Source organism: Rhopalosiphum padi, chromosome 1, assembly GCF_020882245.1.
Source record: "Rhopalosiphum padi isolate XX-2018 chromosome 1, ASM2088224v1, whole genome shotgun sequence".
Taxonomy (NCBI): Eukaryota; Metazoa; Arthropoda; class Insecta; order Hemiptera; family Aphididae; genus Rhopalosiphum; species Rhopalosiphum padi.
Window position 1 is genome coordinate 9,048,526 of NC_083597.1, and position 20,101 is coordinate 9,068,626.

General features: G+C 26.9%; 1 long non-coding RNA gene across 2 annotated transcripts; it reads left to right on the forward strand.

Moving 5' to 3' along the window:
- Positions 1 to 1,662: 1,662 nt before the first annotated feature.
- Positions 1,663 to 6,175, forward strand: LOC132932399 (uncharacterized). 2 transcript variants are annotated; one of them, XR_009662865.1, is made up of 4 exons: positions 1,663 to 2,264; positions 5,268 to 5,412; positions 5,477 to 6,029; positions 6,097 to 6,175. It is a non-coding gene; the product is annotated as an uncharacterized LOC132932399 (long non-coding RNA). The 2 variants fall into 2 exon arrangements; XR_009662866.1 differs by lacking the exon at positions 6,097 to 6,175 and having other exon boundaries at positions 5,477 to 6,090.
- The last annotated feature ends 13,926 nt before the right edge of the window (positions 6,176 to 20,101 follow it).

Below are 20,101 nucleotides of genomic sequence, written 5' to 3' on the forward strand. Positions count from 1 at the left end.
TGTATAAACTCATATCTAATCTACTTATTAAAACGTTATATTAAAACAATTGATTATATTAATAAAAAAATTATGATTATAAAATCGATTGTATGTTGTTTAACAAAATGTTATAACTTAAACTTACAAAAACAAGGTACAGATAAAAATAGGCGAGTCAACTGAATCAAGACTCGAATGTAATTACGTGCCTTCTTTTAAAATGATTAAAAACCAAATATTAAAAAAATATATGAACTTGTAAATCATGTACCTAGTACCTACTAGTTTTATTATTTATTTTACACAATGTAATATATACACTATAATATATCTACCATACACAAGTAACAAGTATATTTTATAACCTTTTTAGTTTTTTTTTTTAAAAATTGACGCATTTGTTCAAATTGATTGGGTGGCTGGTGGCTCCTTGACAAAAAGTACAACTTATGGGTTGCTTAAATTTTTTTCTCATACCTCTAACCTTAAATAGAAGAATATGATCACTAATGTCTTGATTCCAGAATCAACAAAACCTTAAATGATATCCACTGACGAACTACAACAACACACATTAAATTAAATTGAGCAATACCTGTTAGGTCTGATTTTTTTTCATAGTTTCAAGTTGTTAAAAAACAACGTTTTTACTAAAAAATTGTATCGTATTTTTTTAAGTTTTTTACTTTCTTGAATGACAACATAAGAGTTTTAATTTCATATTCCAAACAGACATTTTGCGGGATAACCCCTTACCACTCATGTATCAATATACTCAAAAAAATTTTCTGCTTTGAAATATGAAATTAAAACTCAATGTTGTCATTCTATAAAAAGTAAAAAACTAAAAAAATATAAGGATAAAAAATATTTGAAAATATAATTTTTTAATAAAAACGTAAAATATCCGTTGTCGATCTGACTTCGTGAGTAGAAGGTTATGGAGGCTAGACAGGCATGGAGGTAAATAAATAAACACGTAATTATAGTCGGACGCGTATGCGTCGTAAGCCGTTTATTGATGACGAGGTATTGCGGTTGACATAAGTACGCATGTGAGTGACTAGGCTTACAATACTTGCCGTTTCGTCGGGTGCTCGATGTTCGGGTGTGCGGTGATAGCGTCGGGGCGCACGCGAGTTCGTAGTGGGATTCGTGAGCGGTTGCGCGTGGGCGCGAAAGCCGTCGAGTTCGGGTGGCGAGACCGGGAACGTCGGGGACGTGTTGGTCGACGGGACGAGAGCGGGTCGAAACCAGATTCGGTTTGAAAGTGCTCGTTCGTCGCGGAATCGCGAGATGTAACGTGCCCGTCGTAGCGCGTACCGGACATGTCGTGTCTGTGGTCATTACATCTCGAAAGTGCGATCGTCGATGCGCGAGGTCGTGGTCCATACCCACGTGTAAAAAGGGCGCGGAACGTCGGGTTCGGGTCGGCGGCTAAAAGTTCGGTCGTAGCCTTCGCGGGACGGTTCGGCGCGGAGTAGGGGCGCGATCGCTGCGTCGAGTAGATAGAAACATATTATATAAAATACACAATGGTCGCTTACGAGTAAAAGTATAAAAACGAATATAATTCAAATATAATTGTGAACGAATACCTATAACATAAAAAAAGGTATAATTCACGTATCGTGGTAACGTCGGTCGGGCGGGTCGACCAGTAAAGTGGTGACAATCGGTGTCGCCACAACCTATTGTCATGGCATATCGGAATCACAATAAACGGTACGGTATTGCAAACCGATTTGATCTGGCGAATTTGTAGACAGAGTATTTGACGATACGGTTATATATAAAAGTTATTACGTCCTATGGTTAAACTGCGCTTCAACGTAGAATACAGGCGATATAGGAAAACGGCTTCTCTATACTCCGATACTCGTCCATTCTCGCGCAATCCCATCACGTCTTAAACTGGCCATAACGCCGCTACCGTCGCCGCCGCCACTAACACGTGATTACGGTGTAGAGTGGGAAAAATGTGGGCACGAAACCGCGGAGCTCGTTCATGGAATGCGCCTAAAAGTAGCGTTCAAGTCTCAGACCTTAGCAGCGGTAGTACATAATTATTACTCAATGTGGTACATACATGCAACCAATTTGGAGGCACTGTTTACTGTCAATGCGAGAAATTTTAACGCACTGCGCTGTCATTCAGGTCTCAGGATTTTATAATTTTCATTCTTCAGTTTTCTGTATTCACAGACACAATATAATATAACAATATCCGTCTACGTCCGTAGTATTGTTACTAATTTACCATTGCAAGTGCCTACCTACAAGTAAGTCATAATTAGGGTTGCCAACCGGCCGGTTTTTGACCGGCCTAGCCGGAAATTAAGGTTGATGGCCGGTTGCCGGTAACAACCCTCTACCGGCCTTTAAAAAACCGGTAATTTAAAATTTATCATTGAGTTTTAACTTGTAAGAAAAATAATAATAATTAGTATTGGTGTGTTTATAAAATGCAAGAGAATTTAATAAACTTGTATTGATTATAAATACTAGTATTTATCACGAACTATGATCATAATCATAGTTCGTGGTATTTTTAAATTATAAATTATAATCAATGGTAAAACCTAATTTACGATATGATAACTATCGAAGTCGGCAATTCTCGGTATTCCTCATCGGCACGACAATATTATTATTAGTAGTCTTTTAGAATAGTATTTATAAACTTATGATACGATATTACGAATTATACAATATATATTTAATGTTACAACACAATCAGTAAATTTAGTATTTAGTTTCCCGTTGGCGTCAGTGCATCACAGTGTAGTATGTACGTATTTCGATCGGGTTTGTGTGTTTATTTTGTATCCATTTTTATTTGTTAAAATGAGTGACAGTGATTCTAATAATTACGATAAACCAACCACCCCATTAAAAAAGAGACGTTTACGAAATTGTATATTCAATGACAATTGGATGAAAGACTCTAGATTTTCTAATTGGCTTGCTAAACATGACGATATAAATAAGGCTCGTTGTATTTATTGTATGAATGTATTTAGTGTAAAATATGACGGCGTTAACGCAGTTCAGTCCCATTCAAATTCGAAAAAACATATTTCAACTGTCCAAAGTAGACAAAAATCAGCGGTAATAAAAAATTATTTTGTTACTCAAGACATAAAAGAGAATGACGCAGTTGCCGCGATAGAACTTAGTAAGTGTTTTCACTGTGTTAAGCATCATCATAGCTATTTATCAACTGATTGTGGCGTAAAATTGGAATTAAAACATTTTAGTGATGCTACTTTGGCCAAAAAAATTAGACTTGGTAGAACAAAGATGGAAGCTCTTGTACAAAATGTGCTTTGTCCTTTTGCAATCGAAGTTCCCCTTAAAAAACTTAAATATCCAATAAATTTACCGTTTTCTTTATCAACTGATGCATCAAATAAAGGCAATCGCAAATTTTTTCCTTTGGCAGTGAGATTTTTTGACTTAGAAAAAGGGGCTAAAGATTATCTTTTGGATTTTTATGAAGAACCCGATGAAACTTCTGAATCAATTTTTAACACTATTTTACGTGCTATTGAAAATTTTGGCTTAGATATTCAAAATATCACGGCTTTTGGAGCAGATAACGCTTCAGTGAATTATGGCAAAAATTGTTCTGTTTACGAAAAATTGTTAAAAAAAAAACCATCCATAATAAAAGCTAATTGTAATTGTCATGTACTGCATAATACAGCTAAGCATAGTCTAAAATTGTTAAAATATGACGTTGAAACATTAGTAATAAAAGTTTTTAATGAGTTTTCTATTAGTGCTAAAAGAATAACGGAACTTAAGGACTGTTTTGAATTTGTTCAACAAGATTTTCATAACGTATTACGTCATATTTCCGTCAGGTGGCTCAGTTTATATACGGCTGTCGATCGTTTAATTCTAAATTGGAGTGCGATTAAAATATATTTTTTAAAAAAAGGTAAAAATAATTGTGATAGAATAATTTGGAAATTTATTAAAGACCAAGTTGATGGACTTTCAAAGCAGCTAACCCTCAGTGAATGCTATATCTGGTTTGTTCACCACATTTTATCAGTATTTCAAAAGTCTATATTGATGTTAGAGAAAAAAAATTTAAATGCAACTGATGTATTTGATATAATGAATGACTTGAGAAATCAAATCTCAAATCGTAAAAATGACGAGTTTTTTGGAATAACTGTTACAACTACATTAAATGGTCTAACATTAACTGAGAAAAATGAATTTAAGACGAGTGCACTTCTTACTTATCAACGGGCTATTGATTATCTTGAAAAGTGGTTTAATTTTGAAAGTTCTCCGTTCAAATTATTTACGTGTTTAAAATTACATAATAAAATACCAAGTATAATGGAGTTATCAATTCTAGCAAAATGTATTGGAATTCAAGTGAATGAAAATGAACTTTACGATGAAATTAATTTATTAAAATTAATGCCAGATAACGTGCTTAATAATTGTGAGTTAACTAGCTCTGAAAAATGGATAAAATTTTTCCAAATGTCATCTGTGGAAGTTCCAAATTTAAAAAGCATTGTGAGATATGTATATTCAGTACCATGTAGTAATGCTTTTGTCGAACGAATATTCAGTCATATGAATGGTTTATGGACAGAAGAAAGAAACAGGCTTGGTGTTGATACGGTAAAAGCAGAACTCGTTATCCAAAATAATCTTCTGTTCTCGTGTTCTGAATTTTTTGACTTTGTTAAGGACCAAACAGATTTGCTAGCTGCAGCGAGACTGTGTACGAAGTACAAGTTTAAGAAATAATTTCTACAATATTTAATATAATACTATTTTCCAAGCTATTTTCATTTTTATATTATTTAAAATAACAAAAGCAATGTTATTATATTAGTTTAACTTATTACAAAACATTACCAACTGTATTCAATTTACTTATTATTTTTAATTTTTTATCAACAAAAGCATTGTTATTTTGTTAATATTTATTATCTACAAATAAAAGAATGGATTTAATTTAAACAATTTTTTTGATGACACGTGAATAATTATAATAATAGTTAGTGGACAAACGAACGTAATTGTTAAGGGGTGGATACGGTTAAAGCCGAATTAGTAATAAGAAAATTATGACCTTTTTTTTGTACCTTGGGCTTTGGGCCGGTATTTTCCTAATTTGAAGTTGGCAACCCTAGTCATAATATCTATAGAATAAAATAATCTTCATTCTTCATTAATTTACAACATACCTACGCAATCACGATTCACGATTGTTTATAGGATAAGTAAAAATTATTTTTATTACTTAGCTAAACACTTTAAATAATGGCAAATGTCATTGAGACAAATAGTATGGAAAGCACAACGATTTCATACACCAATTTGGCGCTCCTGGCTATAGCACAAATGTATCCTGCCTTTGACAGATCAATAAAACAACACTTTTTAAGAAAAGTAAGTATTTTCATTAATATAGTTTAATTAACAAATATGCTAAAAAGGTTTTTTCCTATTTCAGATCAAAATAATATTACAAAAGGTCATGTCATCAGAATATTGGAGAATTATGATATCATTGATTTGTATTAAAATTTACTTTCAGATTTTCATCATTTGGAATGTACCCTTCACAAATGTACTCACATTTTATTATAATTATGAAAAACTTACTTATATATGTATTTATTATATTTTTATGATGTGTATTTCTTTTGATTGTTTTAAATATAGGTATTGTTTTTGGTTATACGTTTATTGAAAATACTCCAAATTGCTTTTGGAGTGTTATTTTTCAGTCAAAAGTTTTAAGGTCTTGTTATTACAATATATTTTACAAGCATAATTAATGAAGCTTAAAATTATTTACATATAAAACATATTATTTATTTAGCATTAAATACAGAGACACATTACTGAACGATATACGTATTAACAATATAAGTATTACAAGAATGTACCATTTGAAATTTAGAAATAAATCATTCCTTATAATTTTTGTAGAATTTTCAATACTTGATATTTTATGTTATATATTGTGTGCAGCATGTGGAGTATCTTATATATGTAGCGAGGTATTGATTATTTTTTAGTTGTACCTTAGTAATAATATAATTATATGACGTATCGTTTTAATTTTAGTATTGGAATTCAAACCATTTATTGAGATTACTAACTTTTCCGTTCTGACTGAAATTGAATATAACATTAAAAGGAGATTTTATTAAACTTTATTCAGGTAATGTTAAATAATGTTAAAAGTATTATAGTTTATTAACAAAATACAATATTTTACAGTTCTGAAGATCATTGAATGGTAATTGCACTATGCACACGGCATGGAAATATTTATTAAATATTTAATGATAACCAATACTAATGTATACATTATTTTATCAATAATTATTAATCATGTTTTGAACCTTTTTGCAATTTTATGTTTGATATCGGAAAACAAAATTTTTTAATTTTTTTTTAAATTTCAAATAAATAATATAAACTTATTATAATTAAAATGTTTATGTTTGTCATTTTATTTTTATTGTACAATATACAAGTATATATTGTATACAATCTTACATACATAATAGAGCATTCAAGTATTTATATAATATTAAGTTAGTATCTTTAATCCCTTCTTCCTACTTCACTTTCAGAAAATTTTTATACTCAATAATAGTCTTTATAAAATAAAATTTGATTTTTGAGATTAGAATTAAATAAAAATAATATTTCAATGTCAATATGATATAATTTATATTAAGTAATACATAATGGCATTAATGAAAATTTATAAAATAAAAATATAAATTATTACCTTAAGAAATTACCAACTATTTTTTAACTGAAATTAAAACCAAATGAAGAAAAATGTCTTCCTTTGAAATTTATATAAAAACACTATCAAACACACAAAACATCAAACTGTAATTATACAATGATTAATGATTAATTATTTAAAAAATAGTTATGATCATATTCTTTACTATTTTATTCAAAAACTAAATTGTCATTAATTTTTAACCTATGAACTAATATCGACCGACTTTAAGTTTTAGTCTTAAATGAAAATTATTTAAATAGTTGTAGTTAAAAAATATTAAAAGCAAAATACTATTTAAAAATAAATTTATTCTTCTGTTTTAAAATGTTTTTCCAGAATATTAACAAACAGTAACATTAGATTCCTAAGTTATATTTTTTAGATTAAAATAAGTCTGTTACTTATATCTATAAATTCTAGTTTCAATTCAAATTAAGTGCTTCATTCGTTATTAAAATTTTTAGACACATTAAAAATGGATTTATTGTGATATTCACACTTTTTTAACTCAATAATTTGCCATTACTTTTCACTCTGAGATTATGATTATAAACTATTAAATACTAATGTAATAAATAAACAGAAAGACAAAAACTAAAAATTAAACTCATTCAATTACAATAAAATTAAAATAATTATGTACCTATTGCATTTCTTTATTTTGGGGTTATATTTATTATTTATCTATATCCGAAATGGTAAGGTTAGACTTAGTCTTCTAGTTTGTAACTAAGGTTTACGCCAATTTCGATCTACTAGACTCTTATTACATTACATCATGAAAATCCATGTATTTAAAGTGATTGATGTTGTGTAATCAGTATAATTGTGGTGCGTACTGTGTGGTTCTGTATCATCTTAATACTCAAAAAAAAATTTTTGTATGGATTTATTTTAAATAGCTAGAAAATCAAAATAGGTTTACATCATAAACTTAATAGTAAAACTAATTTCTATACTAAATGATTTTAACCAAAATTGAGTTGTATGTTTATTAGACGATGAATTCTATATTTTATTAGTGTGATTGGATTTAAATTCACACAGCTTAGCTAAATATAATAACTACTATAGTATTGGAGAATAAAAGTTATAAATTGCTTATCTGTTTGATGATAAATTTATTGAAAGTAATTTATGCACAAATTAAGTTACTTTTTAAGCAGTTCTTTAATTTGTTATAAGTCTATCATAATAATCAAATTTTAGAAAAATTTTCATACACTAATAAAACTAGTTTGATAGTAAATTAATTAAAGTAACGTAAAAGAATCAGGAATATTAATTAATAAAAAATAATAAAGTAAAAGCATTATTTCTTATATTATAAAAATTATAAATGTATAGATTATTATTTCTAACTATGTTTAATACAATTATTCAGAATATAAATGAATAATATAACTTAGGATAGTTTAATATTAATAAATTGTTAGTAATATTACAAACTATTTGATATTTAAACCAAATTTTATTTAGTTTGAAAAAAAATTGAAAATTACAAATATATAGATCAAACTAAATACTAAATGTCCAAATCGATTGTTTCATAAATCAAACCAATAAAACCATCATTAATAGTTAATACTGCATTTTATAAGGATCAATTTGTTTAGTATTCTTCGTTAAAATTTTACAGACATAATATATATTTTAAAGTTTAGATAATTTAAGTCCTGTTTAAGTTTGTTGAATTTAATTAATTATTGATTCATTCTCAAAAATTAGGGTAAGTACATATTACATACTATAGATTTTATAAACAGGAAGTACAGTTACATTCTAAATGTGTATAAATCGATTATACCAATATGCAATCCACATTCAAATATATAATGTCTATAATAGTATTACTGTATAAATTATTTATCACCTCTATGTATTAAACTTTTTATTTTATTATAATATCAATGTTTTTAATATATATAATTATGTAAGCATCGGCATATAAAGTATAAATTATAATTATGTAATAAAATAACAATATCAATAGAATTTTGTGAATATAAATAAAGGAATATTAAAGCGGTTGACTTCTTGCTTTACTTAGTAAAATATCTCAAACTAATTAAAATATAGTCATTTAAAATTACATATTTTGTAATTGATTTAATTAATAAGGTATATTTAATATAAAATAAAATGAGAATTAAATATTATACTATTTATATTGTTTTATTGATAAAACTGATTTTTTTTTTTTTTGTAGAATGAAATCATTAGTTGTTAAACATTTTTTTGTTAAATTTATTTATTTTCACTTACATTTTATTATAATAGTTAAATTAATTATTTTTATTGTTATTATATCCAATATGGAACTACATATTGTAAAAATATTAAATTAAATATTATTACAACTAAACACTAAACAAATACAGTTCAATAGTGCATAAAATGTATAGCCCATTACCCATTACTGCTAAATATAAATATTTTTTAAGTTTTTTAATAACTTAGTAAATAGTTTCAATTATTATGTTTTATTAATATAATGCTTAGCACATTAAAAACTTTAAATAAATAATTAGAATATTAAATATTTTTTTTTATTATTAAGGGGCTGCTACACCAATATTTGTTGTTTTTGTCTATCTCTCACATCAGTGGCGGCTATCCTATAGTAGAGTTGTAGCGCCTGCTACACTTTTAATTAGAAGTGGGTGGGGTGTGTTGTCTATGTAATTTTTGTTAGCGAATACTTATACTTTGGAATATTTTAATCTTATAATAGTAAATATTATTTTTTTAACAAGTTGAATAAACTATTCAGTAGATGGGATGTTATACAGATGAATATTAATGAGGGTGGATGGTTATTTCTTATGTTTCGCTACACTTATATTTTTAACACGTTGACTGCCATGCCTATTTCAGTGTGTTATAGACTGAGGCCACGATATTTTTTTATATTTTTTCTATTATTTATAACTTTATAAAAAATGCAAATATTTAAATGCTAATTGGAGCATTTTGTTCTGTAGCTAGATAACAGAGAATCTGATAGTGCATTATTTTGACGGCCACTGAGGGGCTATTTGATCCCACGAGTCGAGACAACATAGTCTTGAGGGACAAATTGACCTCTCATTGCCCACTTAGAAATTTTGATGGAGGGAAAAAATGACCCTCATGGCAGTCAATGTGTTTAAGGATAGCCGATACTGTCTCACATAATATAGGAACAAAGATATTCTGTATTTCCACAATTATGACTTTCTGGTTCAGTTTAGGGCAAAGGCGCCTATTATTTAATTTTTAAAGAAGAATATTTCCTGTCCATTGACTAGATAAATTTTTAATATTTACATTTTTGAATAAGTTATTAATGGTTAAAATTAATCATAATTATTTTCAATTAAAACACGCTTATATTTAAAAAAAATTTAAATATATTATGTGGGAAATAAACAGATTTGTGGTGGTCCCTTAATTATTTATTCAAATTTATAAGTTTGAAATTAAAGCATAATTTTTAGATATACTTAATTAGGGTATGTTTGTTTGATAACAAACGAGCATTGTGGTGTATTGGTTTAATACTCTTCATTTTTTTTTTTTTTTTTTATAATAAATGAATATTCATTACCATAAACAAATTAACAGAGTTAGCTATCATAAAAATTGTATGTGCGTAACTTGGTTATTGGTAATAAAATAAAACTGTACGGTTTTGTTTCTTGGATTTTTTTAGCATGACCTAATATCAACAATACTACACCTTATCCTAATAGACAAGCTTTTAATATATCATAAACATTACAATTTACAAACCACGATTAAGTGTATAAAAGTGATGAAGGAAAATTTTATTTTAAGTTGTAGATTTTATTAGAACTTATGTGTTACGTGTAGCTAATGTAGCATCAATGTATGCATCTATGATTTTGTCTTCATCCCAATCTGTTAATTCTTTGAACTCCAAAAGTTTTTCATAATCCAGTGGAACTTTCAGATTATTACAAGGTGACTGTACAAATATAACATTATATTTTACATGATTGATATTTGTTTCAAAATTAAATTGTTTATATTACCTTGGGTCTATGTAAGTCCCAAAACGCACATTCTTGGGTGTCCATTACTTCTTTTTCATAGCGATCATATTCTTGATGAGCTATTTTTATTTCTGTCTCTGCTTGCATGTTTATATTTCCCCATTCACTGCAATAAACTTTTTTGAGGTACTCCAAGCGCTCGTATTCATAGTCAGCCATGTCTGAAAGGTCTTTTACTTCCATTTGTTTTTTGCACAAGTATACAGCTAAACAATAAATATATTTCTATTTAAAATAAAATAAATGTTATACCTACTTATCATAAATAAAGGACCTAAATAGAATCAAAAACGATTATACTGGTTTATTTCAATAATCAGATTAATAGAACAATCGTAACAATTATTAATAAGAACAATTAAGAACTGAAATTATTATAAGAAGTCATGCAGGGGTGAGAAATCTAGGACTAGATACTATTTTACCATAATCTATCCATTAATTCAGATAATATATGACAAAATAGGTTGCCATGAGATATTATTTTAGGTTTTAAGTAGTATATTAATTTAGAGCTTAAATTATACCTATATCTATGGCACAATCATAAACACTATACAATTTAATTTAAAATAGTAAGTACGTGAGTAATTATAATACTTGGGCTAATGATTTGTAAAATTAATAAAACCAAAAGCTTTTTGAGTTTAAAAAATATGTATATATAGTAAGATAATTAATTTTCACGATACCAAAGAAGAAATAGAAGTTATAGAAGCAAAGGATTCTTTTAATAACATTTGGTTGATTATTCATTTGTCTGTGAGATTTCATAATAATATCTAATATCTATAGTCTATACTATACATATATAAGTAAAGTTTGTAAAAAATTAAATTAAATAATCATATATAAACTTCAAAAAAAGAAACATATTAGGTACTGTACAATAATATTAGTTGCTAGTATATAATATAACAAAATATACCAATTTGGAGATTTAATATTTTTATAAGATATCTTTAATAGAAATTGTTTTATCATATCATGCTGAAAATTAAATTGTTAGACAATTTGGAAGCTTTAATAAAAAAAATAAACTATTGATATATGTTGTGAAAGTAATTTTAGTAGAATGAATTTAAATTTTATTTATTTTTGTTTATAGTAATTATTAATTAGTGAGAAAAATTAAATTAAATAGTAGGCTTTGTGTTTTTTCAATAGTTTAAAAATTCGAAGAAAAATTGTTATGCAATTTAATTTTAATTAAATTAAAATTGCCAAAATAGTTAAAAACATTAGTTACCTAGCCTATGACTTATCAGCATAGTATTGAGTTATTTTATTGATTTTCTAATGTTATTAAAAACTTTATTTTAATCCTTAGTTAATATCTATGAGCAAAATAGGTGCTATAGGTTAATCAAAGAAAGCAATAAATATAGACCAGGGGTCCCCAATTAATAATTTTGAAGGGCCATTGCTATATTAAAGATTTGAAAATTTTTCACGGGCCATCAAAATTCTAAGTAAATATTTATATTATTTAAAAACCAATAATATTGAACAAAAATAATAATTTACAATAATAACAATTATAATGTTGTCGTAAGATGTGGTATTTATTATTTGTTTGTGGGCCGGATAAAATGTTCTGCCGCCATTTGGTGACCCATGGTATAGAGCATTTAACAATTTAACATAAGGAAATGTTATGAATGACTAGCTGGCTCTAAAAAGTTCAAATCTGCATTACAAACACTGGATGTCACTTAGAACATTTATAAATAAAATGTAACATATTATTTCTTTTATGTATTAAAACCATTTTTTAGTTAAATTAACATTAAAGTTAATAAAAAATATTAATTTGAATTCTCAATAATTAATAAATTTAATCTCTACTGAAGGCTACTCTAATAATTAAATGTTTCAGATTGTTATAAAAATATCTGTATAGAAATCAAGATTGATTAAAACAGGCGATTTATGCACTGTTAACTTAACTATTATTTTTAAAAAACCAAAAAATACTTGTTTAACTTGGTAAATATTAACTTTCAAAAATTACTTTTCAGATACACTCTATACAATATATATTATTTATAATTACTAGGGCCCGGAATTTAATAGCCTTAAAAACATTCAAAAATGATCTAAAAAAAAAATGCAAATATAACATATAAATGACAGAAAATGTTTTTAAAAAATGACCTTAAAAATTACAAATATTTGTTTTAAATTATTTTAAAAATTTTACTCTATTTTACTATAAAATTCTATAAAGCTTACAAATTACTCAAAATATGACATAAAAATGACAAAAATTATCCTTAAAAATTAAATGAAAATATAGTATACGTACACGAGCACAAACCAACGTTTTAATTTTCGGCATTTCAAAAATATTACGAAAAAATAATAACATTTAGGTACAATAATATTCACTACAACACGACAATGACAACTGTAATCGGTGAGATAGGTACTAATCTTAGTCCTTGGTAATTCCAAAGTTTTAAGTAATTTATCGATATAATGGTCAACAAGAAACAATAAGTAGTAAAATAATGTGAAATCAGTAAAAATGACAAAAATGTGGGAAAATGACCTATAAAAATGTAAAAAAAAATGCAAAATAAAAATTAGCTATTCAGATTCACATTCTAATGAAAAACAATTGTGGCTAGGAGAGCATTGTCTAAAAAAATGCAAAATGCATCAACTTCCGAGCCCTAATAATTACCATTACTAACATTATTAGAAAATCAAAGAAATGTTGCATCAATGTAAAAAAATTTTAGAACACATAAATTCAATCAAATGATTAAAACAAGTAAATTTACCATGTTATATACATGCACTAGTTCCTTGTAGGTACGTTTGACACTAATTGTTATGTACCAAAAATATGAACAATTATTTTTTATTACTAAAATAATTTTTAGTAAATTAATTAACTAATAATTTAAAAACAAATTATTACTTATATTATCACTTATCAGATATTATCAGATATAATATCACAATATAATATAATATAAATATAATATCACATATTATACAGAAAAACTTCATCGTCACTTAAAAGACAAAATACTATTACGAGGGAAAAAACCAATAGTCTCGTAAAACCTATAGCCCATATAAATTAGTATCCATATATTTGTCAATAGGAATTTGTCATAAAGATGTTTTAATGTAATTTAATATTAATTATGTATTAATAATACACTAAAGTTCATTGTTAAAATTCAAAAAAAAACTTTTATTATTTTAAAAATTATTTTATATTTTATATTTAAAAGAATATTGCCATATAAAAAATGTTACTATAAATTCCTAAACTAATAAATACTATTTAAAATTAACAAGATTCTCAAAAATTTAAATAAATACAGTTATATTATAATATATACTTATTTAACTTTGTTAAAATTGAATTTTTAACCATATTATCTACATTCATAAGTAACAAAAACATTTAATATTAATAATATTCTTAATAAAATCAGAAATATTTTATTGCTGAGTTTGGATTTGTATATAATTATATTACATTGTTTGCATTATTTACTGGTTGACATTTGATGGTAATGAATGCTAAATTAGGTCAAAATATAATGTTCCGTGGAGGTTTGCTTAAAAATATTAATATTTTTAGAGGCAGGTATTTATTATACAGTTTATTAGTGCATATTTTTACATTTTACATTTTTTATAGCATATTTTAAAATCATATTTACTATTTAAATGGCATAATATTGTACTATTTTGTAAACTTATAAAATAAATGAGAACAGAGACTAAGCCAATAATCTTTATTGATTATTTATCGAGATAATGTGATAGCCATAGCCACTTTATTATATTAATATATGTTTATTATCAACTATTACAAGTTTACATTTATTTAATATTCATATTTACTTTAACTACTGAGCAGGATATTTGTGATTTTATCAAAAATTACTAAAAATAATAGTGGAAGGGAGGAAGTTACTATGATACCACGCAGTATACGTAGTACATCTGTATGCCAATGACATCTATTTTGTCATGTGAACACCAGTAATATAATTAAATAGATACTTATTGGATAAAATATTATTATTAAAATTTTTATAACTCACCATACTGATAATCTCCAGGTTGGGGTATGCTAGATATCCAAAAATCAGGAGTCTGTAACAAATAAAAATGTGAATAATACAATTTTTATGTAATTTTAATACAAGAAAGGTTAGTCTACTTGGTAGTTGGTACCTGATTGTTAGTTTATTTATTATTAAAATTTGTTTTATTACAGTATATGTTTTTGTGGTTTGCATTGTTAGTATTAGATACTAATTATTTAGTGAGTAGGTATTTGTTAGTTTCTCTATGGCGAATCTATCTAACTAGTTTACATGCAACCCAATCTTGTTAAGAGGTAAAATTTTCAAATTTATTTATTAGAGTATAATTTTCATATGCATATATATCTACTAAGAAATATGTTCCTACCAAGATAATTTAGTTATATTTTGAAGTAAATAAATATTTAATACTTGGTACAATAGTATAATCAAATGCAGAACCAAATCAGTCATAATAACATATCTAATGTACAAATAAAAGTCTAATAAAAATTATTTACAAATATAAATATGATATTACATATAGATAAGTTTAAAAGATCGCCATTTTCTAATCAAACAACCCTTACGATTTTTGAAAGTTTTTTCAATTTCAAAACAAAAATTAAAAATTGCATTCCTATCATTACCTATTCGATGTATTTGTCTCACCGTGCAAATTAGAAGTTGCTGATTCATTTTTATTTTATTTATCATAAATAGCACTACCTAATCTTTTTATTGCTTGCAATATAGACATTACTAAATGAGAATTGGTGATCAACCGAATATTGTAGATTTCAGCGTTAATCGTGTTTATCGGGATTCATGTGTTTTACATAGTATTTTTATTCGACAGTAAAAAATGAAATCGCTTAATCAAAGTTGGAATGTAACACCGAAGTAATTAGAGGGGTTTATGTGATATTTTTATGATGTTTATTTGAGAAATAGGGGGGGAGTCTGGTTATTTTAATGTAATTAAGATTTACTTTTGGTTTGGGAACTGGAGGTGCGGACCGAACGATATCATCTGGAATTTGTCGGCGTAAGTGTCGAAAGATCTTATAGACACGACAACCCTTGTAGTTGGCCGGATGATCACCTTGGCATAATGCACACGTCGCTGGAGTATTCTCGGCTTCAGTACATTCTGATGAAGCATGGTTTTTTCCGCAACGCACACAGCGGGATTGGAAAACACAGTCGGGCCACACATGGCCAAAATCTTGACAATTTTCACATTGATCAACTGCACCTTTGTTGTACGGTTCTTCAAATTCAACATCTATGTTTAGAAGAGTATCGATCCTAAATATTTCTTCGTTTATATGAGACGGTTCAAGGTCGATGGTAAACAATGGTAGAGAAACATTCGTCTTCTTGTGTTTCATATTAAATACTTGGCGAACAGAAAAACCTAATATCTCCAATTCTTTTTTAATCTTTAGGACATTGGTAACAGGAGGTAAATTTCTCAATATAACCCTGAATGATTTTTGGGTATTCTTGAGTGATTTGTATGACGTGTAATACAGTATATTATTATCATCCAAGTAACGAATAGTCTTCCTGTAAGTTTCTGGTTGAGTCATTTGTATTTTTAGGTGATTAAATGAAGCAATAAAATTTAAATTGTTAGAATCATCTATTTGTCTTAGTTTGTCGATTATTAGCTGTTCAAACTCCTCACTTTTGACACAGTGGATGAATATTTCAGGAGGTTTTTCAAAGTCTTGAGAATTACTAACAGACGATTCGCGTTCATTACTTATCTGAAAATTAGTGTTTACATTAGCAATATTATTATTTTTGTTTTTGCAGTTATTCATTTGGATACTAGTGTCTTCAAATAACACGCAGTTCGACGTGTTAGTCATGTTGAAAATGGGTTGATTGGTTTCTCGACTATATGTAGGAATTAGATCAAGTAATTCAAAACTGTTTCGTCCGATCGGATATCTTGGCTGACGAAAAAATTCTTCATTGTGAGTAGGTTTGAGTTTGTATATATCACTTCTATTTCTTTTAAAAACTCTCTATTAGACAGAAAGATAAGTATTAATAATTGATGTAGGGTATGCGACTTTAATCAATCCGCTGCCAGCTACATGTTAGTTATTATCCAAATTAGTTTTCATTTTTAACGAAAAATATAATTTAAAAAAATAATGTATGTCTATCGAAAATCAAATATGTTATCAACTCTCCTTCGAGGACATTCTTAACACTTTCGAATCAAGCAAATCTAGAAAAAAAATGTTTTAAGTAGACTTTAATTTGTATTTGTTATTTTTTTATATCTATATTATTTTTAACTCTATAATTCATTTGTATTATTGGTTGAAAAAATGACTTTGTAATAAAAGTTTATTTAAGACCTCTCCTTGAAAAAATTTTCTAGTCGCATTGATAATAAATTAACATATAAAACCTTTTATTTTTATATTTTTGTAAAATTAGAGTCACAAAATGGATCAGCCCTGGGTCACTAATTTCAATAATCCAAGTATAATCTATATTAATATACATTATATTCAGTTATTTTATTAAATAATAAATATTAGTTTCTCATATTTAATAATTCTTAATTAAATCTTAATTGTACATACCTATTAATGTTGTAAAAATATAGTTAGATCTAAGCTTATAAAACATTGTAAACTCTAATTTATCAATTCTTACTGATTTTGTAATTTTTTTTTTTTGTTAACCTTTTTCAAAATGTCAAATATTATATTATTTTAGCCTTAAGGTTAGATGACCAATTGTCAGGAAAACTTTATAAATAAAAAAAAAAAAAATTAAATAATAAAGTGTATCTATGTGATTTCCATAATATGAATATAATGTATAGATCTATTAATAATATGATGAATTGCAAACACTGGATAATGCACAATGTTTATGCTGAAAATTAATGAAAATTCACATTTTATTTTTGTTATTTGCTTATTCTATTTTCGTTTCGATTAAATCCTCATATATGGGCATACCCCACGCCTCACTCTACATAGATCATTAGATCCATAGTTTATGATGGCGGAGGATAATATTACCTATATTGTGGTGTGTATATGTCGTAGCCACTTGATGAAATTGATCTTTTCATGAAAAGATGACCATTTCATGAAATGGAAACGGATTTTTTACACTTCGTGAAGTTCGAAAATATTTCACAATATGGTCACTTTTTCATGAAATGGTCACACTAATTTAACATCGTGTAATTTTTTTCACAATGTGGTCGTTCACTTTGTGTACTGAAAATTGAAATACAATATTTATTACACACGTAAATGTACAAGCTTTAATAAACATAAATGTAAGTTATTTTTATCTAAAGTTAACTGAAGTTATTATATAGGTATATATGTATTACATAATATATTTATATCTATTTTTATCATATTAATTATATAATATTTTTATTTATTAGGGCAGGAAAATGAATTGTGACAACGACTGTTACATTTTAAACCACCTTTAAAACATACACATCTTTTGGTTTGACAAGCACTTTTACATGAACAACTTAAGAACCCCTGACCTCCAGATACAACTTGGACAGTTTCACGCAATGTTAATTCTTTTTGTTTGTCAACCTGTTCAGGTAAAATGAAATTTGCAGTTGCAATTTTTGGTAAAACTCAATTTTTTCATTAAAGTTATCCATTTTTAATATACTACGTAGAGATAGAATACAGTAGATAATTGTAATAGAATACGATCGAATGATCCACACAGCAATTACTAAAAACTTGAGCATCAAAGTATAACTAAAATACTGGTATGACATTATCCTATTATGACTTTTATCAAAACCAATAAAATATTATCTACACATTTCGGATAGTCCGGTAATTGCAGTATAATAGTCGTATAAAATATAGATAGTATTTGTTTTATTTTATATGCACACGTGTCACGTACCTATCTAGTTAACGGATATAATCAAACTTTACGTGTTCTTTAGATAAAATAACTTACATTTATGTTTATTAAAGCTTGTACATTTACGTGTGTAATAAATATTGTATTTCAATTTTCAGTACACAAAGTGAACGACCACATTGTGAAAAAAATTACACGATGTTAAATTAGTGTGACCATTTCATGAAAAAGTGACCATATTGTGAAATATTTTCGAACTTCACGAAGTGTAAAAAATCCGTTTCCATTTCATGAAATGGTCATCTTTTCATGAAAAGATCAATTTCATCAAGTGGCTACGACATATATACCTATATATTATTACCTATATCCTATATTCCTAATTTGTATAATCTGTTAATGTTGTATTTAACATGGCTGTGGTCGAGGCCGTGGTCTAGTAAAATCACCAAAATTTGTAGCCAGTATTTTATTATTATCTGACTAATGTAAGGTAATAGTCTACAATTACTGTAGTAACTGATAAGAAAACGTAATAGTATTTTTATAAAATACTATTTTAGGTAAAAGATGTCCCAAAGTTTGAAAATCGCTGACTAGCCTGTCGCCTACCCAATCCGCCCCTGTAACTCACTTGAAAACGGTAACAGTGCTGTTCGTCATTTGTCACCTTCGTCTGTTGACGAGTGATCGAGAAAAAGAAACCATATGAAAATAAAAGATTTGCCAGGTACAACACATTCTCTGAAATATGAAAAATAAATAATAATATAAAAGGCTTCTTTGGTGATTAGTATTTATCTACTTATTTTTCTAGCCCATTACCTGTGGTCGCAATTTCTGTATAATACATCATCCAGTTTACCAAATCAGCCCCTGTAAAAAATAAAACGACAACGCGTACATTATATATTTTATTAATGTATATCAGAGTACTCTAACTTTATTTAGTGAGTAGTTACGATCTTTTATTGAAAATTTATTGACCTATCCATGTCATTAAATACGATGACCTTTATATTTAATATTATATAAAATACCTAATATATAATATATTATTAAATGTATTATGATTATGTAATTTTCTTATGGTTTGAACTTTAAGTTGTTAGGAAAAATATTTTAAAACCATTTATGACCATTAACTTGGGAAAACTTTACGTGTTATACTGTTGTATAACATAAAATATAGAGATAAACTCCTTATGCTTACCAGTAAAAACGGATGGATGTATGTAATCCAACGTGATATCTCGACGTAGTGAAACGCCGTGGTCCGTGTCTTGCATTCGATCCACTAACTTCTCCAT